Source organism: Rattus rattus, chromosome 1, assembly GCF_011064425.1.
Source record: "Rattus rattus isolate New Zealand chromosome 1, Rrattus_CSIRO_v1, whole genome shotgun sequence".
NCBI lineage: Eukaryota > Metazoa > Chordata > Mammalia > Rodentia > Muridae > Rattus > Rattus rattus.
In genome coordinates this window covers 203464149-203489389 of record NC_046154.1, presented here as the reverse complement: position 1 = coordinate 203489389, position 25241 = coordinate 203464149, and positions in this window count along the sequence as shown.

Here is a 25241-nt window from a genome sequence, read left to right as displayed (position 1 = left end):
TTGCATTTAAAAGCCAAAAATTAAAACCCCATACGAGGCAATTTTCTCAAAGAAGGTGGAGGAGGGTTGAATAGTCAACATTATTCTAAGAGAACATAAAATAAAATTGGCATCACTATTTTATCACACATACCAAATACCCACGAAAATTAACCAAAAGGGAAAATATTCACTTGACTGAAATTATCCTCCTAATATGTAATTTCTTAGATAAAGAAATGTATAGAGACAGGATACTGTCCATTTGAAATCTCCCATCATACCTGATAAGTATTTCTGGTCTACCTCACCACAGACAATAGAGCTGTAAACTTTTGGAGCTGTTCATTTAAATAAACCTTTTCCCTTTAGATGTCTGTTTTTGTTTTTTGTTTTTATAATCAACTATTCTACTAATTCTTATTCCCACACAACACTTAAAAACTAAGATGAGGGGAGGTTTCATGCGATGGTGGATTGTGAAGTCATAAAGATTTCAGTTTGAGTTTGGCCTTTGAGATGTCTGAGTTTGAGAACTTACATGCCCATTTATTTTCCTGCAGGGCACTTTCTTCTTGTGTTAAAAGAGACTAATGATCCTACCTTTTTGAAGGACTGTACTCTAGTCTTCTGGCCAGTGAAACTTTCAATATTTTTAAGTGTAGAGAATTAGCATTAGTACTGACTTGGGAAGCTGGCTTCTGGTTTGAAGTCTGGATAGGTCATGTAATAGCCAGGAGATCTAATTAGCTTCTTTGAAGTCAATCTCCTGATCTATAGAATGGAAAAAAAATAAAACCACCTTTTATAGTTTGAAGTATTAAATAAGGAATCACATTTGAGACTCCTTAAAATGAATGGTACAGACTGAAACTTAGGTAGTGTTTCTGCTATTATTAGTCTGATCATGAAATCCACATGCAACTTTTCCTTGGGCTCTACTATTTCTTCACTATTGTTTTCTTGTGAAAGTCAGGATCCAACCCAGGACTTACCATACACTTGGCAGGGTTGTACTGCAGAGATATACCCTCAGACCCCGATTATGTTAGTTCTTCTCATGCCTATGTATATGTCTCATACACACACACACACACACACACACACACACACACACACACACACACACACACAGTCTAATGACCTTGACATTCTGGGAGCTGTAGCACACTCATTTTCCAACAGATCGCCTGCCATTTGGTTTCACGCTTCCAGCACAGAGCACAGAGGACTGTCAGGGATTACCACATAAACTTCTTACATTGTGCTAGTTTCACTCCCCTCCCATTACATACAATAACCTCCCACACACACAGTCAATAGCAAGCAGTAAGCTGCCTCCATGAGCTTACCAGAGCTCACAGCACCTAGCCTCTGCTTCTACTTTCTTTTCCATCATCTTAATTTTGCATATTTGTTTGGGCTCTAACCTTTTGTTTAGAGGCATTCAACCCACTTCCAACCTCAGCTTGAAACGTACTCAGCATCATATCCTTTAAGTCTTTGAAGTTTTCTCCCTATCAATCAAACAATTGTTCTAATGATAGCTGTCTTCTCATAATGCATTATTCATTCTGTCCAATTTTTGCATTGTAAATTTAATTTACACTTAAATTTCCAATGTAAAAATCTAAATTAAAAATTACTTTTTAAAATATTTTCTGACTTTACCACATCAGCTTTGCAAGTCCACCCATTAGAGTGACTACTCAGTGCATTTGTTTACAGAATTTGGACTTCCTTCTCAATATTGTTGGTGATGCCCACATGGTGGGTCCTTTTTCCTGATTCTTGTGTAAGGAAAACTTTTTCCTGGCAATTAAGTTCATGCTCAAAGTGCCCCTCTCTTAGTTTTAGAAAATAAGTGAAAGTTACAATTCCTAGTAAAGAACTATTGCGTTTAATAGTCTTGGTGTGAATAGTGGTTTTGGTTATTTTGATTATTATTATTTTTTATTTAAGATTTATTTCTTTATTTTTTATATATAAGAACAATGTAGCCATCTTCAAACACACCAGAAGAGGGCATCACATCCCATTACAGATGGTTGTTAGCTACCCTGTGGTTTCTGGGAATTGAACTCAGGACCTCTGGAAGAATAGTCAGTGCTCTTAACCACTGAACCATCTCTCTGTCCCAATAATTGTTACTTTTTTGCACTGAACAGAGGTGGTATTTGGGACAGAAACTCAAGAATGCAAGAAAAAAATAGAGACCTAAGTCAGAAGATCTACATTTTGTAGATATATCTTGGCTTTATCATGCTATATATATATTATTAGTGATATATATATATATGTGTGTGTGTGTGTGTGTGTGTGTGTGTGTGTGTGTGTGAGAGAGAGAGAGAGAGAGAGAGAGAGAGAGAGAGAGACGTGTTCTCCCTTTTGCACATTATATAAAAAATGGAAAACAATTCTACATAAAAATTCAAACCCACTGGAGATGTCAGTGTTCTCCCTACTATTGAATTCCTAATAGTACCTGTCATATAATAAATACTTACTACTTTTTATTAAATAGTGTTTGTCAGGATGAAAAATGTTAAGGTTTATGAATGTGTTCTGACCAGGGATTCTCTAGATTTGCTGAAAATTGTGTGCAGGTTCCTTGAGGACAATCATTTCCCAACATTCCCCTAGTGCTTGCTCATGGGAGGTACACTGCTGGTGCACTCGTTAGACATGTTGGCCACGGGCTGACTTCACACTTTCTCTGTTTAATGCTGTGCCTGCTGAGATTGATATGTGTTGGAAAGATTACTCGTGCCTATGTATGAAAGTCAAGTACATGACATATAACTGAGGCAGAGCAAGGTGTGTGTATATGTGTTTTTTAATATACATAATTACATAGTTAAAGTTATTCAAGGGCCAGAGGCAAATACATACATTTGTTCCATTTATGAAACCCAATGCAGTTATTACTCTTCAAGATTGATAAATCTATTGTACTCTGATTGTTGGAAGAGAAATGCACATGGGCATTTACATTCATTTTTTACATGAGAATTACACATGCCAATTCATTTAACAAATACATATTTCCCCTTTATATGAATATAGTGAATATATGTTTGGAGTATGACCCCATTGTCAAAAGTAACTGAAGTGTAAAGATAAGAATCTAAGTCACTTATGTCTAAAAATAGTAGTAACATTAACTACTGCATGTTATGAATCTAGGAATCAATTACTTCATCATGGCATCCTTGTGGACCAATTCTAAATGAATAATAATAAAATAGAAATGGAAAGATTTTCCATTGAATTATATAAATGATCCAACAACAGAAGCCCACCACCTCAATTCCCACTCAGCTGCAATATCAGGCCATCTACAAGTACTTAGGATGCCTTGCCTGGCAGGCCTCCCTCTGGAGCTGTAAGGAAAATTCTTTCTTTTTTCTTTTTCTCTTTTTTTTTGCCAATCTAAGTATTATTTTACATTTTTGGCCACTGAAGTATTCTTTCTATGATTCAAAACATACCTGAAATCATGTTTCTATTACTTGATAGCTGAATAGAGAAATGGGATAGTATATTGTTTGAACAGGGAATATAAATTCTGGGATATGATTAGATTGTTAAACTAAAGTGGAAAATATGTGAGAAGTTGTAAGGGCCTTCAGACATTGCTGGAAAACCAGGGGAAGGCAGGAACAAGTCAGAGTCATCACAGACTTAAATAATCAATGAAATTGTTAATAGATATAAGTGACTCACAACAGCCACGATACAATCATAAGGAAAATAACTATGAGGCTTAAGACATTTTAACAGCTGCTTTGGATCAATCACCATGAGAACTAGCTTCTTCCGTCACACAGGAAAGTTGTGTACTGCACTGGAAAAGCCTGTGGTGACCATCCCCTGCACTACCACCTAAATGCTGCCTTGTTGCAGTTTTTCTGTTGCATGAAGTAAAATGTTACCATTCTGAAGATATAAATCACAGTTCTCAGCTACCTTCTGCCACCTTTACTCACAGTAGCAGAGTTCCCCATAGTGAGTGAATGTGAAAGAAAACTTTTACTGTTCTGATTGTTGTCATTTTATCTTCTATACATTACTGCCTCATATCCTATAATTGTAAGGGAGCCCATTAAAGAGTTTCTGGTTCCTCTAACATAGTTATCAAATTCTGCTGAAGTTCAGCTCTGAAGCTTGGAAAAATTGTCTGGTTCTCTGTGTCTGATGTGTTCTTCCCAGTACGTTCCCATGATGCAGGAGAGACACTAGATAACCTTGTACAGAAATTCACCATCAAAGTACTCCTAAATTCATCTGATCCCCAGAGCAATAACTCCATCCTTCTATAAGACATTCTGCGAGAATATATATACGTGATATGAGTCATCTTTCCATTAGCAAGTCAGTAGGTTAAAATCTGTGCATATGTGAACAGTGCTTAAGGGAATTAGGGCTCCAGGGGCCAATTAACTCCATTCCACCTTAAGAATACCAAGCATGATCTTTATCTTAATAAATCATTTTATCAGCCTATACTTCTGGTCATAGAGCTAATTAAGTACAAAATTGTAAATCTAAAAATTAAAAAAAAAGAAAGATAGAACAAAGTAATGTAGCAGAGGTATGTTGATTTGCTATTCAGTGTCAGATACTGTTGCAATCTAAGTGAGTTTGTCAGAGGAAGGAAGGAATACATTGCTGCATTGGAAGACAGTGTACATTGTTGCATTGGAAAACAGTGTACATTGTTGCATTGGAAGACAGTGTATATTGCTGTATTGGAAAACAGTGTACATTGTTGCATTGGAAGACAGTGTATATTGCTGTATTGGAAGACAGTGTACATTGTTGCATTGGACGACAGTATACATTGTTGCATTGGAAGACAGTGTACATTGTTGCATTGGAAGACAGTGTACATTGTTGCATTGGAAGACAGTATACATTGTTGCATTGGAAGACAGTATACATTGTTGCATTGGAAAACAGTGTATATTGTTGCATTGGAAGACAGTGTATATTGTTGCATTGGAAGACAATGTTCATTGTTGCATTGTCAAGTAAAAACTTAGTAATATTTCCCCCAGTCAGAGTTGAAAGATGGGAATATGATAATTAAGTCAAAGCCTTTCAAATATCAGAATGGGATTGTGCAGTTAATAATACAAAATACCAAGCTATTTTTGAAGTATAAGAAGTTCTGGGCTCTGGCTGTATAGGTATATCATTTGAAGAACTTCACAGGAATAAGGATAAGTGGGGATGGGCAGGTACACATCAAATATCCATGTCCCCTTCCCAAAGCTTTTGATTTAATTGGTCTGTCTTTGACTTGCCTTTCAATATAAAATCATAAACACAGTGAGATATTTTCTTCATTCCAGGTGAGTGGAGTATGAATGTTTTAGAATGGAAGAAACACAGAGGGACTCCAATGACATCATTCCTCTTAGCAGCCAGCCTCCCTCATCGGGAAAACAGGATCTGCTTCCAGAGCCAGGAAACATAGCAAAAGGAAGAGCACAGAACAATTCTATTTCGGAGTGAGAACTGAGGATGAACAATGTGTGGGAAAATATTTGCCTTCGTTGAGAATTTCTTCAGCTTGGTTGGGGCTTTTCTTCTGTAGTTAAGAAACTAAAAAGTTAAAAGTTAAACATTTCCTATGAAGTGGTTTACTATCTGATACAAAACTGCTGAAGCAATAGTGAGCAAAGGAAGACTGCAACTCACGACTGGAGTAAAGAAGAGCAGAAGAATAAAAAATAATTATTGAGCAACAAATGCTTTATATGGCAGGGATTGAAATAGGCCCAGTTTAGCTTTTGATATACAATGTCAGAGTAAAACCAGATTTGAAAACTTCCACTTTTAAATCCAACTTTAAAATTTAAAAATTAAAATTTTTTAAAATTTAAAAATTGTAAAATGAAGATACTTTATTCATAGGCAAAGTCTGTATGTATGGTGAGTTAACCAAATAAAAATGTACAAAAAAGAAGTCAGAGATATGAGAGGGTTCATGAAGAAGGATGAAAAATTATAGAGGAATGCTGCATTCTTAAAATATAAAGTCTGCTCACCAAAGATGCTTGGAGACAAATTTGAAATATAAACATTCTAAAAATTTGAAACATTCTGATTGGCTCATGTGTACAATATTTTGATAAACATAACTAAATCCTAATGAACAAATATTTGCTGATTTTTACTTTTCATAGTTTAGTAGTCAGTACAGAATTAGTTTTCAATGATTCTTTGCTATTAGGACAACAGGCTCCCTGAACTCCATCTAATGTCTGACTGTGGGTCTCTGCATCTGTTTCAGTCAGCTAATGGGTGAAACCTCTCATAGAACAGTTAGGCTAGGCTCCTGTCTGCAAGCATAACAGAGAGAATATCATTAGTAGAGTCAGAAATTGGCTCTTGTCCATGAGATGAGTCTGGATCCAGTCATTGGTTGGCCATTCCCTTTGTCACTTCTATTATTATCCCTGCAAATTTGTAGGCAGGACACATTTTAGATCGAAGGTTTTGTGGGTGCGTTATTGTTCCAAAGGATGAAAAAATATATTAACACAGACTGCTCCTCAATTCCTGTGTCCTGAGGGCTCTGGACAGGTGCCACTTTGGCCAGGAATGTGACCAGAAGTACTCCTAAAAATTCCACCGGAGAACTCCTAAACCTAATAAATAACTTCAGCAAAGTGTCTGGATATAAAGTTAACTCAAACAAATCACTAGCCCTCCTCTACTCAAAGGATAAACAGACTGAGAAAGAAATTAGAGAAATAAAATACCTCGGTGTGACTCTAACCAAGCCAGTGAAAGATTGGTAAGACATGAACTTCAAGAACCTGAAGAAAGAAATCGAAGATCTCAGAAGATGGAAAGATCTCTCATGCTCCTTGATTGGTAGGATTAATATTGTAAAAATGGCCATCTTGGCAAAAGCAATCACCTAGAGATTCAATGCAATCCCCACCAAATTTCCAACTCAATGCTTCATAGAGTCAGAAAGAGCAATTTGCAAATTCATTTGGAATTACAAAAAAAACAGGATAACGAAAACCATTCCTAACAATAAAAATAACTTCTAGGGTAATCACTATCCCTGAACTCAAGCAGTATTCCAGACCATTAGTGATAAAAGCTGTATGATATTGGTACAGAGACAGGCAGGTAGATCAATGGAATAGAATTGAAGACCTAGAAATGAACCCACACATCTATGGTCACTTGATCTTTGACAAAGGAGCTAAAACCATTCAATGGAAAAAAAAGACAGTATTTTCAACAATGGTGCTAGTTCAACTGGAGGGCATCATGTAGAACAGTGCAAATCTATCCATTCTTATCTCCTTAAACAAACCTCAAGTACAAGTGGATCAAAGACCTCCTGATAAAACTAGATTCACTGAAACTAATAAAAGAGAAGGTGGTGAAGAGCCTCAAATACCTAGGTACAGGGAAAAAAATTCCTGAACAGAACACCAATGGCTTCTGCTCTAAGATCAAGAATTGGCAAATAGGACTTCATAAAATTGCAAAGCTTCTGTAAGGCAAAGGGCACTGTCATTAGGACAAAATGTCAACCAACAGATTGGGAAAAGATCTTTACCAATCCTACAACAGATAGAGGAGTAATATCCAGTATATACAAATATCTCAAGAAGTTAGACTCCAGAGAGCCAAATAATCCTACTAAAAATGGGGTATAGAGCTTAACAAAGAATTCTAAACGGAGGAATATCAAATGGCACCTAAAGAAGTATTCAACATCCTTAGTCATCAGGGAAATGCAAATCCAAACAACCCTGAGATTTCATCTCAAACCAGTCAGAATGAATGAGATTAAAAAGAAAAAAAAAAACTCAGGTGACACCAGATGCTGGTGAGGATGTGGCAAAAGAGGAACACTACTCCATTGTTGATGGGATTGCAAACTGGTACAACCACTCTGGAAATCAGTGTGGAGATTCTTCAGCAAATTGGACATTGTGCTACTTGAGGACTCAGCTATACCACTCCTGGGCATATACCCAAAAGATGCTCCGACATATAACAAAGACACATGCTCCACTATGGTCATAACAGCCTTATTTATAATAGCCAGAAGCTGGAAAGAACCCAGATGCCCTTCAACAGAAGAATAGATACAGAAAATGAAGTACTATTCAGCTATTAAAAACAATGACTTCATGAAATTCATAGGCCAATGAGTGAGGTAACCCAATCACAAAAAAATCACACATGGTATGGATATTAGCCCCAAATCTTGGATTACCCAAGATACAATTCATAGACCATATGAAGCTCAAGAAGAAGGACAACCAAAGTGCAGTCCTTCTTAGAAAGGGAAACAAATATTCATAGGAGGAAATACAGAGACAATGTTTGGAGCAGAGACTGAAAGAAAGACCATCCAGAGACTGCCCCACCTGGGGATCTATACACATATAGCCACCCATACACATATAGCCACCAAACCCAGATAATATTGCTGATGCCAGGAGTGCATGCTTACAGGAGCCTGATAAAGCTGTCTCCTGAGAGGCTTTGCCAGAGCATGACAAATGTAGAGGCAGATGGATCACAGCCAACAATTGAACTAAGGACGTGGTCCCCACTGAAGGAGTTAGAGAAAGGATTGAAGGAGCAGAAGGAGTTTGCTACCCTACCGCATAAGGACAACAATACCAACCATCCAGAGCTCCCAGAGACTAAAGCACCCTCCAAAGAGTACACTTGAACAGACACATGGCTCCATCTGCATATGTAGCAGAGAATGACTTTGTCAGGCACCAATGGGAGGAGAAGCCCTTGGTTCTGCAAGAGTTGATGCCATAGTGTAGGGGAATGTCAGGGCAAGGAGGCAGGAAGGGGTGGGTAGTTGGGTGGGGAACACCCTTGTAGGAACAGGGGGAGGGGTCATAGGATAGGGGGTTTATGGACGGGAAACTGGGAAAGGGGATACCATTTGAAATATAAATAAAATTATCCAATAAAAAGTAAAAGTGATAAAAAGATCCAACTAAAAACACATGACATACAGCTCATTTGCAGCCACCTCTTTGTCTCAGGCGACCCAGCTTTAGACTTCCCAGAACTTGCCTGAAAATACAGAAGTCTCAACTTGGTGTGGAAAGACAGTTTAGTGCATGCAGGTCTGTGTGACATACAATTTTTACTCTCGTGTGGCCATGGCTCCAATGGAATCTAGGTCCACAGGGAGCTCGGATTAGCCTCACCTATGCCCATGAAACAGCTCTAGCCCTAGGCTGGAAGCACAAACAGTTGTGGCTAACAGTGTGCCCTAAACAAATGAGCAAAGTATGTCCCTGTATCTTTTTCTTCTCTTCCTGAGATTCCCATCCAACCCCTTAACATTCTACCTTCCTAACCCATTTTCCACTGGCTGGTGGGAAGAAAGCTACAGGAAGATACTAAGATCAGTATTCATGAATTTATGCATCATGAATCAGTTACTGTATTCAGACAATCAAATTTTACTTCCTGTAGAAAGCTGACATATTAATCCATCCTTATTAATAACCTATGTTCACATATTTATGTTCATAATTGTAGGGTTTTCCTATAAAGATAAGACTTTGCAAATGTAACAGTCCAGAAGATGGAGACATTTTAATACCTAAAACTCTAATGAACCTGTAAACATATTCACATGTAGATATAGAAATGGAAAGTCTTTTCCCCATGTGTGAACTATATATCTTTAAATTTCACTAAACTCTCATTGAAGTGATTACAGTTTTTATTGTATTCTCAAGTCAGAGATATAATGTAACTATGAAGGATGTATCAAGAAGGGGGAATGTGTGTGTGTGTGTGTGTGTGTGTGTGTGTGTGTGCGTGCATGTGTGTGTACACGTAACACTATGTATGCGTGTGCTTGTGTATGTGTATACTTATATACATATATATATATATGTGTGGATATACAATTATTTTGTTTTTATTTTAAAGACATATTTATGCAGGAGGTATCAGAAAATAAACTTTCCTGAGTGACTTTTACCCAAGTAATTAATTCAATGCTTGTATGGGCAAAAGTTACAATAGTAAAGTCAACTCCTGTAAACTGTTTGGAAATCTCTTAACAACCCAGAGAGTGCCATGGGAGAGGGAAAGAAGGAAGAGAAGAAAGAAGGGAATAAGGCAGGGGGGAGTTGGTAAGGTGGAAGGGAAAGAAGATGAGGAAATATGTGCTCGTTTTGTTGCAAACAAGCATGGACTGGTCCGGGCAGTTTCTTGGATTTGGGCAGGTAACAGATTTTCTGAGTTCATTGATAGAATGCCTGCATTGCATATCTTCAAGTGAATAAGAGTACATAGTTGTGAATGAAACCTCTTTGACCTAAACATTTTCACTGTACTTGTTAGTGTACAATTGAAGTCAGGGAGGAAAACCCCCCAAAGGGTCAGGAGTCTTTCTGAGAAGAGAATTAGGATATTAAGCTTTCAGGTTCTTCAAATATGGGATGTCATCTTTTTCTTCTAGGCCCTTCCTAAATTGCTTCTGATAGACGCGATCAATTCCTTTACTCTTCAACAGACACATGACGTGTTATAATACCCTTTTGAGGAGTAAAACTGCAGTCCTGGTTGCAAGAGTTACTTATGTTTGCTAAAACCAAACACTCACCTGATTCATCTGACAGGCACACATTTTTGTTTGTAATTCCATCATTCAATTATCCATCACCTTTTTTTTTATATTAATCTCTCTCCCCATTATAGTTTCAAGAGCAGTCTAAAATGACAATCTCAAAAGAATGAGTTGTTCAGCTCATAGCTGGATACATGTTTCATTCACTCCTAAATGCTGTTTTAATAAAATGAAGTTGAGCTGTCATTGCCTATTTCCATGCCAAGCCATTTAAACTCTCCAGAGAAACGTCTGTTTAAGCAAGGTGTGCTTGACCAAGGAAGGTTGTCATGTATTAACTGTCTCTGTGGGGAGCTGATGTTAAAAGAATAATTGGTTCAGTGAGGGGAACAGGAAAAAAGCTCAGCTACTCCCAGTCTAAAAGTCACTTCTTTGTCCCTGCTGTATCAGAGTATGCTGTCACTTTTAACGAAGAGATTGCCACCGTACACAATTAGTATATGAAAGTTTCTGCATCTTTTCTACCCTGAGGATAACTTTTTTTTCAACATACTCTTCCTGATTGGCACTCATTGCCTTAACCTGCAACCAAATGTGTGGCAAACTCTCATCTTCTTTGCCACCGAAATAATCAGATTTCTTCATTTCTTTCTTTATTTTTTAATTTCCCGATACCCAAGTATTCCCACCGTCTCATAGTTCTGACTAGTTCAGAAGGAACACTAACGCCACAAGATTTCAGTGACATCCTTTGACGTTTACAAAGGCAAAGTGTTCACGCTGCAGACCTAAATCCAGTTTTATAAAGGGAGACACAGAAAAGGCAACCTTAACATACGTGCAAATAAAAATTCTTGTAGGGGTTTAAAGCCCAAAGTTGCAGTGAGGCCCTCATTTCCTAAGCAAGGCTGTAGAAAAACCAATGCATCCAGTATGAGGGGCTCTTCCTTCTCACATGGCGTCTCTGCTCAGACATCTTCAAGCGGGACAGAGTACTTTAAGCAACCCAGTGCTGGAGCTGTGAACCACCAAGCATTTGTGATCTAAACCTTAGTTTAGTTTAGAAAAGGTTCCATTTTGTCTCTGCCAGCATAATTTACTGTTTCTACTGCTTTTCCAATAACACTGGAACTTAGTGACTTTTCAGATTTTGGAAGTGACTGTTTGTGCCAGCTCTGTTCTCTTGCAAAATATTCAACTGCAGGTTTCATTTGCACTGATTGATTGGATCTCCTGACTTTTGGAAGGAGATATAGACTGCATACTATTCCTTTAAATTACATAGTTTTAAGAGTTTTAAGAGTAGCCCAACCTGTAAGAAGAGATTTATTTATGGTTATTTGTTTTAAATTTATTTTTGACAGGGGATCTCACTCTGAGCCAAGGATGGCTTGGAGTTCACGCTATAGACTTCAGGTTGTTTGGAGATGATGATCTATTTGTAACATAAGAAAGTCACTGGGAAATAGTTTCTTGAATAAAGAAATAGACTCTAAATATCTTGCTTTTCTCAGTAATAATTAATTTTCAGTTTAGAAAATTGTAAGAATTTTACATTGTTAAATATGAAATGTTGATATTTTGTTGTGGGATTGCTCTACTGATTTAATTAATAAGTATGTCGCATGATACAATTTTCATTTTTCATCATGAGCCCTTAAAATAAATGCCTAACAATCCTTAAAATATAATACACTGTAACTAGAATCACTGTGTTGAACAGTATATTGACAGAACTTAATCTTCTTTGACCTTTAGTTTATAAACATCGAAAAACATCCCCTTCTCTCCTTGCACACAGCATCCCACTCTGCTTCTTTAGGTTCAACTACAAGATTGCATATACAAGGGAGAAAAAAAATCATATGGCACTCATTTCTCTGTGCTTGTCACCTGGCCCCAAAGGATTGGTATTCGAACCTCAGTAAGCAGATGGAGGCCTGAAACCCATATCCATAGTGACTGGCCTAAAAGTTGGGCTCTTAGGAGCTAACACCATACTAAAGTGGTGCTGTATTGTATGGCGGAATACTTTAGTAAAAGGCAGCCTATTGGCTGGTAAGATTTTTGTGGGTTAGACTTCTAGATCACAGTCTCTCATTAAGGGAAATCAGAGCAGGAATTAGAAAGTAGGAATTATGGGGGATGCTGCTTGATCTCTACCTCAGAGGTTCATATCCAGCCAGTTTTGTTATAAACCCCAGGATGCTATGCCTAGGGATTGTAACACCCACAGTAGACTGGGTCCTCCTTTATTAAAAATTAAAATAAACCCCTCCAAGAGACCTGTCTACAACTTAATCTGATCAAGGAAATTTTTCAGTTAGGGCTGTCCTCTTAGATGAATCTAAGATGAGTCAGTTTGACAATAATACTTTGGATAAGTATGTCTCTGAGAGCTAGACAGTTCCTGAAATGACCATGACTAAGTTTGTATTGATGAGTTTGGAGTCTGACTCTATGGGGGCTTTACTTGTGCTCAAAGAGATTTGTATCTTGGATCTGTGAACATTTTCTCAAAGCTTAATCAGGCGAAACAGGTCTGATGTAAGGACCACCAATAAGGAATTGAACCCTATGTCTGTGGGACTGTAAAGCTATGTGGTCTCTCTTGAAGCATGGGGCTGTGGAGACCATCTTGACAAGTTAGTTTAAAAGCATAGGTGATAGGCTGGTGTTTGAAGCCAGAAAGCCTGACCTGGTGTTGGAGTGAAATAGATTTTATTGATTCCTGTGGCTATAGTTGATCTAAATCACCATAGATTTGGAGTGAAAGTAAGAAAGAGCTACTTGGCTGGCAGGGGGAGGTAAAGGAGGTTATAATGAAGGGAGCTGCATAGGCTCAAACTCTACATGTCTGGTGGCCTGGTGACTTTGGCTTTGGTAGCCAGTATAGTATAAAAAAAGGACCGAATCAGACTATAGGGCTCACTTAGGACTAGGAGTAATCTGATACAGACTGTGATTAGGATTATCTTGACCCTGAATTGTTCCTGAATTCATGTGTACAGTTACTGACCTGAAAGTCAAGGTCATTGGTGTCAACATTGTGATACTCAGAGGCCTTGTCAAGCTGGTAGGCATGGAGGCTGAAGTCATTCTATCTAATCTGAGCCAGGTAGGGTCAGTGTACAAAGCATTTTTTCAAAATTCAACACCTCTAAATGTTAAAGGTCTTGGAAAGTCAGGAATTCAAGGCCCATACCTAAACATAGTAAAAGCAATATACAGCAAACCAGTAGCCAACATCAAATGAAATGGAGAGACACTTGAAGCAATCCCACTAAAATCAGGGAGTAGACAAGGCTGCCCACTTTCTCCCTACTTATTCAATATAGCACTTGAAGTCCTAGCCAGAGCAATCAGACATAAAAGGAGGTCAAAGGGATACAAAGTGGAAAGGAAGAAGTCAAAATACCACTATTTGCAGATAACAGAATAGTATACTTACATGACCACAAAAGTTCCACCAGAGAATTTCTAAGCCTGATCAACAACTTCAGCAAAGTGGATGGGTATAAAATCAACTCAAACAAATCAGTAGCCTTCTGCTTTGAGTATCCTCTACTTAAAGGATAAACAGGCTGAGAAAGAAATTAGGGAAATGACACCCTTTACAATAGTCACGAATAACCTAAAATACCTTGGTGTGACTCTAACCAAGGAAGTGAAATATCTTTATGACAAGAACTTCAAGTTTTCTAAAGAAAGAAATTGAAGAAGATCTCAGAAGATGGAAAGATCTCCCATGTTCATGGATTGGCAGGATTAATATTATAAAAATGGCCATCTTGCCAAAAGCAATCTACAGACTCAATGCAATCCCCATCAAAATTCCAACTCAATTCTTCATAGAGTTAGAAAGAGCAATTTGCAAATTGATCTGGGATAACAAAAAACCCAGGATAATGAAAACTCTCCTCAACAATAAAAGAACTTCTGGGGGAACCACCATCCCTGACCTCAAGCTGTATTACACAGTAATAGTGATAAAAACTGTATGGTACTGGTACAGAGACAGTCAGGTAGATCAATGGATTCAAATTGAAGACCCAGAAGTGAACACACAAACCTATGGTCACTTGATCTTTGACAAAGGAGCTAAAACATTCCAATGGAAAACAGATAGCATTTTCAACAAATTGCGCTGGTTCACCTGGAGGTCAGCTTATAGAAAAATGCAAATAAATCCATTCTTATCACCCTGTACAAAGCTTAAGCTCAAGTCAATCTGGGACCTCCAAATAAAACCAGATTCACTCAAACTAATAGAAGAAAAAGTGGGGAAGAGCCTCGAACACATGGGCACAGGGGAAATTTTCCTAAACAGAACAACAATGGCTTAGGCTTTCAGATCAATATTCAACAAATGGGACCTCATAAAATTGCAAAGCTTCTGTAAGGCAAAGGACACTGTCAATAGGACAAAACGGCAACCAACAGATTGGGAAATGATCTTCACCAATCCTACATCTGGTAGAGGGCTAAGATTATAAAGAACTCAAGAAGTTAGACTCCAGAGAGTCAAGTAATCCTACTAAAAATAGAGTACAGAGGTTAACAAAGAATTCTCAGCTGAGGAATATGGAAAGGCTGAGAAGTATCTAAAGAAATGTTCAACATCCTTAGACATCATGGAAATTCAAATCAAAACAGCCCTGAGATTCCATCTCACAATATTCAGAATGGCTAAGATCAAAAACTCAGGTGATGACAGATGCTTTCAAGGATGTGGAGAAAGAGGAAATCTGGAGATTACCTGGAAAATTGGATATAGTACTACCTGAGGACCCAGCTATACCTCTCTTGGGCATATACTCAATAATGCTCCAACATATAACAAGGACACATGCTTCACTATGTTCATAGCAGCCTTATTTATAATAGCCAGAAGCTGGAAAGAACCCAGATGCCCTTCAACAGAGGAATGGATACAGAAAATGTGGTATAGCTACATAATGGAATACTACTCAGCCACAAAATAAATGGTTTAATGAAACTCATAGGCCAGTGGATGGAACTAGAAAATGTTATCCTGAGTGAGGTAACCCAATCACAGAAAAACACACATGGTATGCACTCACTCATACGTGGATATTAGCCCAAAAGCTTGAATTACCCAAGATACAATTCACAGACCACATGAAGCTCAAGACCTAGTGGGGGATAAAAGAGAGCATTTTGTTTTTTATATTTTTATAACAACAATATAATATATATATATATATATATATATATATATATATATATATATCAAGAAAGAACACACAACACAATCACCTCTGATCCACTTGATAAATATAATTGCCCACCTAAACACACAAAGCCTTGTACACATCCATCCCATGAATGTTAAGAACATTCATAACAACCTGTACAGGAACAGCATGGAATTTTAACATCAGCCTCCATGCTCTCTCTCTGTGGCTGCTCTGCCATCTCCCCTCTCTTCTGTTCCTGTCACCTCCTCTTCCTCTCAGTTCTGGAAGCCATGTTAGGCTTCCTATGTGTATAGATATTTGGTCATTCTCAGATTTCTGACGTGGTTTAAGACTGATAGTCTCATAGACAACCTAAGCTGTTTAGCATTGAGAAAGATAATAAATTTGAAAGGGTGGTTTTTCAGATGGCCTACTATTTCAAACCAGGATATAAGTCAGGTATTGAATTATAGTCTTTTAGGATAGATGACAAGGTGTTTTAGTTAATGGACAAAATTGATAGAGTGGGTGTTGAGTATATGTTTTATAAATTGTAGAATGGTAATAATTGTACTCAATTTTTATATAAGGGAAAAGGCATTTTACCTGGATGAAAAGGGAGAAATGTTGTGGTTTGCCCTGGAGTTATCTGTATTTTTTATGCTAATTCTGCTACCCCAAGGATGGCTGCCTAGTCATGTACTCAGGACTCAGTTGACTTCATCAGAATCTTCTCCCTATTTAATTTGTAAAATACAGGTGAGGGCTGGTACAGGATAAAACGAGGCCTGTCATTGGACAAGAAGGAAGGATGGGCCAGAGAAAAGTTTGAGGGAGGAGAAGGGAGGAGGAGACAGAGAGTAGCTGAGGGACAACATGGAAGCTGATGTTAAGATTCTAAGCTGTCCGTTGGCTACTCTGCCTTCTTCCTCTCTTGTCCTTTCTGTCCCGGTCTCCTCCCCTTCCCTCAAACTTTTTTCCCACCCATCCTTCCTTCTCGTCCAATGACAGGCCTTGTTCTATCCTGTATCTTCTTCACCTGTATGACAGGAGCCTGATATAGCTGTCTCCTGAGAGGCTCAGGAAAGAGTGTGACAAATACAGAGACGAATGCTAGCACAAACCATTAAACTAAGAATGGGCTTCCCATTGGAGGAGTTAGAGAAAGGTTTGAAGGAACTGAAGAGGCTTGCAACCCCATAAGAACAATACCAACCAACCAGTGTTCCCAGGGACTATACTACTACCCAAAGAGTACACATGAACAGACCCATGTCTCCAGCTGCATGTGTAGCAGCGGATGGCCTTGTTGGGAACCAATGGGAGGAGAAGCCCTTGGTCCTGCCAAGGCTGTCGGCCCCTAGTATAGGGGAATGCCAGGACAGGAAGGCCGGTGGTTGGGGTGAGGGATCATCCTTATAAAAGAAGGGGGAGTGAGGATGGGATAGGCAGCTTTTTGCTGGAAAACTGGGAAAGGGAATAACATTTGAAATGCAAATAAAAACTAAGAAAAAAAAGTTGTATCTTCAGGTATATAGGGCTGTGCTATGGTGACTTCTTGCTGTGGTGAGCCTAGAGTTTAGGACACATGGAGTCAGCATAGTGGTAAGAGAAACACTGTGATCTTGCTGGCTCCTGTATGTTAGAGTCAGGAGCCATGGGCAGCCTGTCTAACACTGTGCTTTGACTAAGAAAGACAGAAACGTGAGACAGCTTGAATATCCCTGTCTTCTTTACACATATGGGTAAGCCTCTCTCTTTGTGGAATGCTTCCTGCAGTTGTTGACTAATCTACTCTAGTAATATAAAACATTCATCACTGACTTCACCAGTGCATTTTTAAAAAAAAATTCTGTGCTATGCTTAGACATTATGATTTCTTACTGGCTTTTCTTAGCTCTCGGGCAGGTATTTATGTGCAGGATAGCTATTCAAAACAATACTTCTGTAGGAGGTGTTATCCCCTACTACCTTTTTGTTCCTGTTCTGGAGAAAACCAGCTCAGCCTGTACTGATAAATGTAGATCACTCAGGTGTGCATAAGCATTCACACATTTAAACACAGAAAAGGAAGAGAGGCAGAGAGTATGTTGAAGGGCTTGGTGTGCGTCTGTAGATGGTCATATTCTCGTTGGGCTAAAGAATTGTGACTTGCAAATGACTAAGTCCTGCTCATATACGTGAGAAGCCTGTCAGAATCAACATAGAAAGTACCTCCAGAATGTGAGGATAAGTCTAGAAATATCTACGATTTTGAAAGAGAGAAAAGAAGTCAAGGATGGATGCTACTCTTCACAATAGATTACTCATTTGGCATGGATACAGAAAGGAAATGCCATCCTCCAAACCAGATTATCCAGGATACTGATTGGTGTTTGAGCAATAGGCTACAAAGAAGAATAAATTCAACTAATTAATTCTGGGTAAAATTGTGCCAAGTAGAAAAGATGGCTTAGTACATATGACTATACATCTCAGTGTCTAGATTGGTTAAATGGCTTGTAAGAATATAAACACACACGCACCCATACACACATGCATACACACATACACACATACACACACATACACCCATACACACACACATACACATATACACACACATACACACACATGCACACACACATGCACACACACATGCACACACACATGCACACACATATATACATATATATGAAAACAATAGTTTTGTTGTAATATATGTGTTCTTGCCAAGATTTTCTGGAGTGAGTTGAATTGATTTTATTATATTAAAATGGTATCTGAATGTTACTGTGTGTTCAACTCTGTGAATTGAACTATTATTAACAATATACAACCCACTTTTTTTTATTTTGGCTTCAAAGGTAGACAAGATTCATATTCATCATAAAACTGCCAAGAATTTTAGAAAATTTTAGTGACATAGGGAAAGAATGTTTTAAAGTCTCCACATCTTTTCTTCCCAATCTTCCAATTTTCACAGTTCAGTTTTTGATCATTAACCAAAGGCAGTGTATCTATATTTAAATGATTTCAAAAGATCTGCTTAGATATTCAACAGGGACTTTCATCTGTTGATCACACGACAAGTTTCAATAAATAAAATGATCTTAACAGTAATTCCATTGCAGATACAGTGGCAAGAGAGAGAAACCACAAGTTGAGAGGAGGCACAACTGCTTCTTGTTGGTGTTAGCAAGACTTTGAATTTCATAACAGTACTGATTCCATAAAGCCAAAGCCACCGCTCCTCAGAAAGACAGGTTATTTTAGGAGGCAGAAATTACTGTCTGTGGTATATAACTTGTAGCCTACACTCAAGGGTAAATTAATATTAAAAAATGTGTCTTATGGAAGTGCATTAGCAAGGTAGGATGGCTACAATTAAAACTCGACCTCAGGAAATGTAATTTCTCTATACATTTTATTTAGAATCATTTGATTATTTGTTGTACATGCTTAAAATATTATCAAATAAGAAGAATCAATTACTAAGATTGTGTAGGCAGTATGAGTGAGACGTGGTAACTCAATTATACAGGACAAATGTTTTCAAATCTGTTTAAACAAACTCTAAGAACGGAAAAAAGAGCAGGAAAACGTGGAGCATAAATCTGTCCGTTTCGTGAATCCCATCAGCACATGCGTGCTTGCAGTGGTACTGCGATCTAGGTAAAGTCACACAGGCCAAAAAGTGACCATATTCAGATATGATGAATAAAACAACTAATTATGTACAACCTCTTCTATTGTTTTGTGTGACCTGGTAGAAAAGGGACAACAGAATAAATTTGTATTAGAACAGGATTTGTTTGTTGGCTTATATAATAGGTAAGTGTCTTAGCTAGGGTGTTACTGCTATGAACAGACACTATGACCAAGACAACTCTTGTAAGAACAACTTTAAATGGGGTTGGCTTACAGGTTCAGAGGTTCAGTCCATCATCAAGTCAGGAGAATGGCCATACCAGGCAGTTATGGTGCAGGAGGAGCTGAGAGTTCTACAGCTTCATCTGAAGGCTGCTAGCAGAATACTGACTTCCAGGCAGCTAGGATGAGGGTCTTAAAGCCCACACCCACAGTGCCATGCCTATAACAACAAGGCCACACCTATTCCAACAGGGCCACATCTTCAGATAGTGCCACTCCCTGGGCCAAGTATATACAAACCATCACAGTAAGATAGTCCAACAATGTCTGGCTTCACACTGTAGAAGCTGACAATCTGCTAGCTTCTCTGGCATGAGGCCAGATGTTGGCAATTCCAACATTGCACTAAAGAACTATGAGATTATTGTAGAGCCCCTTGTTTTCCACCTACACTGGAAGGCTGAAGAAGCTGGGCTCTAATGTCACCGAAGAAGGGCTGCAGTAGCAACAGCAAGATACCATCAGAGTTGATGATCTGGCCAGCGCAATGTGAGCACAGACAGGCAAACAGCAGGATCTTCCCATCAGAAGATTTCCCTTTGCCTAGCTTCCCCTGGACCATGACATCCATATTTAGAGCACGTTGTTTTCCTACTTCATTCAAACTGATCAAGACAACTCATCATAGGTGTGCCTGATGAATTATCTGTTTGTCAGTTCTACATCCTGTCAAGTTGACAACCAGAATGGATCATCACACCAGTGCCACAAACCACTGAGACTGAATTCAGTAGCAGCTTATGTTTTTCATTTATTCATTTTTAAAAGAAATACATTCCCTTTGCAGCTTGAAATTCATTAAACATTAATATGACTAATTTGCCAGTTCCAGTTGGTTCATGTATTACCTATATGATAATCTGTAACTTCCTTTCCCAGAAAAGTAAGGGAAATTTGGGGCAGACAGAGGTTTCTTTGTGTCTGTGGAAAACTCCGTGCAGTTTTGGAAAGAGAGGATGATGGGTAAACTAGAATCCTGACACAAGCGGTCATTTTTCAGGATGTCAATGATGTCAGAAATGTAAGCTTAATTCTGATGAGCCAAACCAGATGTGTTGGGATCTAGAATTCATATGGCTTCTTTGATGCATTTAGGTGTCAGCTGAGGCAGTAACCCATTGTTCTAGAAAATTAAGAATAAAGAAACAGGAGTAGGGACTGCTTTCGTTCTGCTTTTGGTGTTGGGTATTCAACAGTTAACAAGACAACGTTTTCTTTATAAAAATGCACACAGGTAATATACACAGGAGGAATGATAGAATTTCTAAATTACCATTTCACAATCTCTAATGGAATAATGGATCTAGGCAGTGATCAATAGTGAATGCTAAGAGCATTTGGTGAGAGGCTGATGGGGAATTTGTAAACGAGAACAAATCTGATGAATTTGATTTCTATCGCTGCCATAATAAATTACCACAAAGTGAGTGGCTTAAAACAACACAAATTTATTATCTCACCAATAGGTGGGTCATTATCAGAGCACTGTGTGGCTCGGCTGCCCCTCTGGCCTGGTTTTTGCAGGTTTCAACACAGTCAGCAAAGCTGTACATTTGGAGGCTCTGAAGGTGAATCCCCACTGACCCTTGCTTAAACTCCTTAGCCTCATGTCAACTGCAGAACTGAAGTCCACTAACTTACAGGCTTTTAGCTTTCAGATACTGCATGCATTGTTTTGGTGATGCTTTTCTTAGTCTATATAGTGAGCAAAGCTCTGTGGTCTCTTCTTGGGTTCAGCAGAGCCCAACTCCTCCCTCATCGATCCTGTTTTCTCTCCTCCCTGGTTAAAGGAAAGACTCTGCTCTTAAGGAAGGGATCAGGTAAGTGTGTCTAGTCATGTTCACAATCCCTTCACAGCAGTACCAAGCTAATGAAAATACTGGGAGGCAGCAATCTTGACTGAGAATCTCTAGATGTCTACCAGGAATAGGTGACAATAAAATCCCATCGTTACCATTTTGTTTAAGATACAGGGTGACATAGGAAAAGACACTGACACATGTCAACAGTTTCAGCTGGTGATAAATTCATGACTTTTATATGCGACTATTAAGTTTATTTGTGTGTATTGTCTTCCTGAAGAAACAGTAAGTACATACTTAACTAACCACCCAAACATTATAATGTGATCCCCCTATTTCATTCAAGAACAAGTTCACCGATCATATTACCTCTAGACTTCTGTATTTCTCCCTGATCCTTCTTTGATATACTCTTTGGTACAGTGTTACACAGTGGGAGTGACAGGTTAAAAACTAATCTAAACTTTGGAATGTGCAGAAGAATACTCAGGTTCTAGTATTTAATCAGTGATTAAAGATTATTCTCGACTCTTGTAAGTGGCCATCTGAATGGCAATGCCCAATGTATAATTCTGTAGTTACAGCAAACTAAGAACACTGCTTGCACCTGTGAATGAACTGCTGCATTGAAGAAGAAGCACACACTGAGGGAGAAGCACACACTGAGGGAGAAGCACACACTGAGAGAAAAGTACAAACCTGTCATGATGTGCTGCTTCCTCACTTGTACGCCTTTGTCAAATAGGTCATCTTTTATTTGCATTTATTTATTTATTTACTTATTTATTTATTTATTCATTCATTCATTCATTTAGTGTGTGTGTGTGTGCTCACACGCGCATATGCTTGCATGAGAGCGCTTATGAGAGTCAATAAGCCACAGTGTACATATGAATGCAGCAGTCCTTTCCTTCCATCAAGTAGAATTCATTGATGGAACTTGTGTCATAGACTTGACCGCAAATGCACTTGTCCACTTAGCCCTTTTCCTGGCCCCCAGTAAATCTTACTTGATGGGTTTGAAAACTCTATGCCTCAAAATTTGGTATTATAAAGGAATTAACATTCAGATCACAAATAGAACACCAGTATGTGTGTGTATGTGAGTTTGTGTGTATGTGTGTGTGTGTGTGTGTGTGTTTGTGGTATGATAGTGTCTTATCACACAACTTAATTTGTGTGGACCCACACAATATTAGGAACAGAATTGCCTTAAATTCACAGGGCTCTGCTTACCTCTGATCCTCAACTGTTTTGATTAAAACATGTGGCTATAACTTTTTCTTCCACAAGAAGAAAAAAATTGTGATTAATGTGTTAAAAAATTAATTTGCCTTATAGATATTTATGTTCATCCACATAGACCTGGCTGGGGAGCTTTGACTATTGATCAGAGAAGTACCCCCACTCAAGTGGACAGCAGTTAGCAGAGAGATGCATAATTAATCAAAGTTGCATGAATTAGAAGTTCAATGATCATTCCTAGCTGAGACCCCTCCCAGCACCACCAGAGCTCAGGGAATGTTGAATAGGAGGCAGAGGAAATGTAGGAGCCAGATGGGAATAAGGGGTATCCAAGGCTGTTTTCTAGATGTGCCACATGTGTGGCAACCATTATTTTATCTGTGGTTAGGTTCCCTGCGCAGGACCTATATGAAATCCATGCAAACAGAATCCTAGAAGGGACATGGTAGATCATTTCTAACCCCATCACTTACTGAGGAGCTGCTGACACTGGATAGTTTCCCAGGAAGAAAGAATCTTTCTGTTTAGATGGTGTGGCCACTGGTGGGTCTCCCATGCTCCAGTGGATCAGTAGATTTCCCTTAGCATATGGACATCCCTATCAAAGGAAATAAAATATATGAATTTGGGAGGGGACTATATTTGGAAGGATATGGGAAGAGTTGAAGGATAGATGTGTGAGATCTATCTACCTATCATCTATCTATCTATCTATCTATCTATCTATCTATCTATCTATCTATCATCTATATAGCTATATCTATAGATATAAAAATAAATATCGACGATATTTTTATAAGTGATATAGATAAACATAAATTTTAACTCTCTATATAGATTGCATATAGACTAGATATAGATGTAGTTGTAGATGTAGATATAGATATAAATATATAAAAATAAATATGTTTGGCCCACGAAGTGGCACTATTAGGAGAGGTGCCACTGTGGGTGTGGGCTTTAAGACCCTCATCCTAGCTCCCTGGAAGTCAGTATTCTGCTATCAGCCTTAAGGTGAAGATGTAGAACTCTCAGCTCCTCCTGCACCGTGCTTGCCTGGATGCTGCCATGTTCCTACCTTGATGATTATAGACTGAACCTCTGAACCTGTAAGTCAGCCCCAATTAAATGTTGTTCTTATAAGAGTTGTCTTTGTCATGGTGTCTGTTCACAGCACTAACACCATATGACAACACACACACACACACACACACACACACACACATTCATTTATTGTATATGTGTACAAAACTCTCAAAAAATACAGAAAATTTAAGTCAAGCAGTATACTTTAGATTAGGAAGGTTCTCCACAGGCCACGTTTTAAAGGCTCTGCTGCAAGTCTGTGGCAGTGTTGGGCAGTGATGGAAAGGCAGGGGAGTCACAGGGGCATGAGGTTTCTTATTATTGACTCAGTTTGAGGCAGTTGCCAGCAGCACAACAAGAATCCCAGCACATTTAATGAGCTTGTGCTGAGGCCGCTCTCCTTCCCCAGGCATGAACCTGCAATTTGCTGGGGATATCACCAGAAACCATATTGTGCTCCTGGTATGATATACAGGGGCGCAACACATTTTTCTCTGTGTCTAGCAATTAGAGACCTTATATTACCATGCTCAATTATAAAAATGCGTTATTTTATTCTTTTAAAAAGACTGTATCACCAATAATCAGTTCTCTTTAAGATTATACATCGGCTGTATTTCAACATCATTAAGTAGTAAAAAAGCCCTAACCGCTATAATTCATCTTTCTCGAGTCTGAATACTTCTCATGCTTTTCTGTTGCTTACTTACGATTTCTTACAGTGTTTCCTTATAAACTCGAACCATTGCCACTGAACAATCTGCAGACATTTAGTCATTAGGCTTCTGCAATTGAAGACAGGGATGCTTAGTAAATTCCCCAATACCTGCTTATCTGTATCGAGTTGCCTCTTATCGCAGTAGCCAGTATGAAAATAATCTGGTGTGTCAGTCCTGCTTTTATAGTTCACTGTCAGATATGGGTTCACAGTGCTTCTGAGCAGAGCCTCAGGGTTAGTAACTCTCACCTTTTCAAGCTTAGACCAGGGAAAACTTGTCAGAATTCCCTGAAGCAAGTGATTTAGTTGAGTATTAAATAGTGTGGTCAGAATGAAATACAAAAGAAACTGATTTAAAAACATTTAGCAAAAGAAGTCTGTAGAGAAGATTTTTGAAATCCCTTATTTTAAAAGTGGGGGAAGGACAGTTAGTATTCAGAGTTCAATTAGAATATTGGTTGGCCCCCTCCTTTGTGCTTGACTATACCTCAGGACCATGGCAGAGTGACAGCTGGACTACACACCTGGATGCACTTACATTAAAACCAGCACTTCTATAACAGGAAGGAAGCGGTGATCTGCTGAGCTCTGGGAACATACAGGAAACTATTCACCTACTTCATGCGGAAATAGGAACAGGCTAATGAAGCTGTGTGGGAAACAGAAGTCAGGTGTAAGCAGTGCTGTAAGGATGT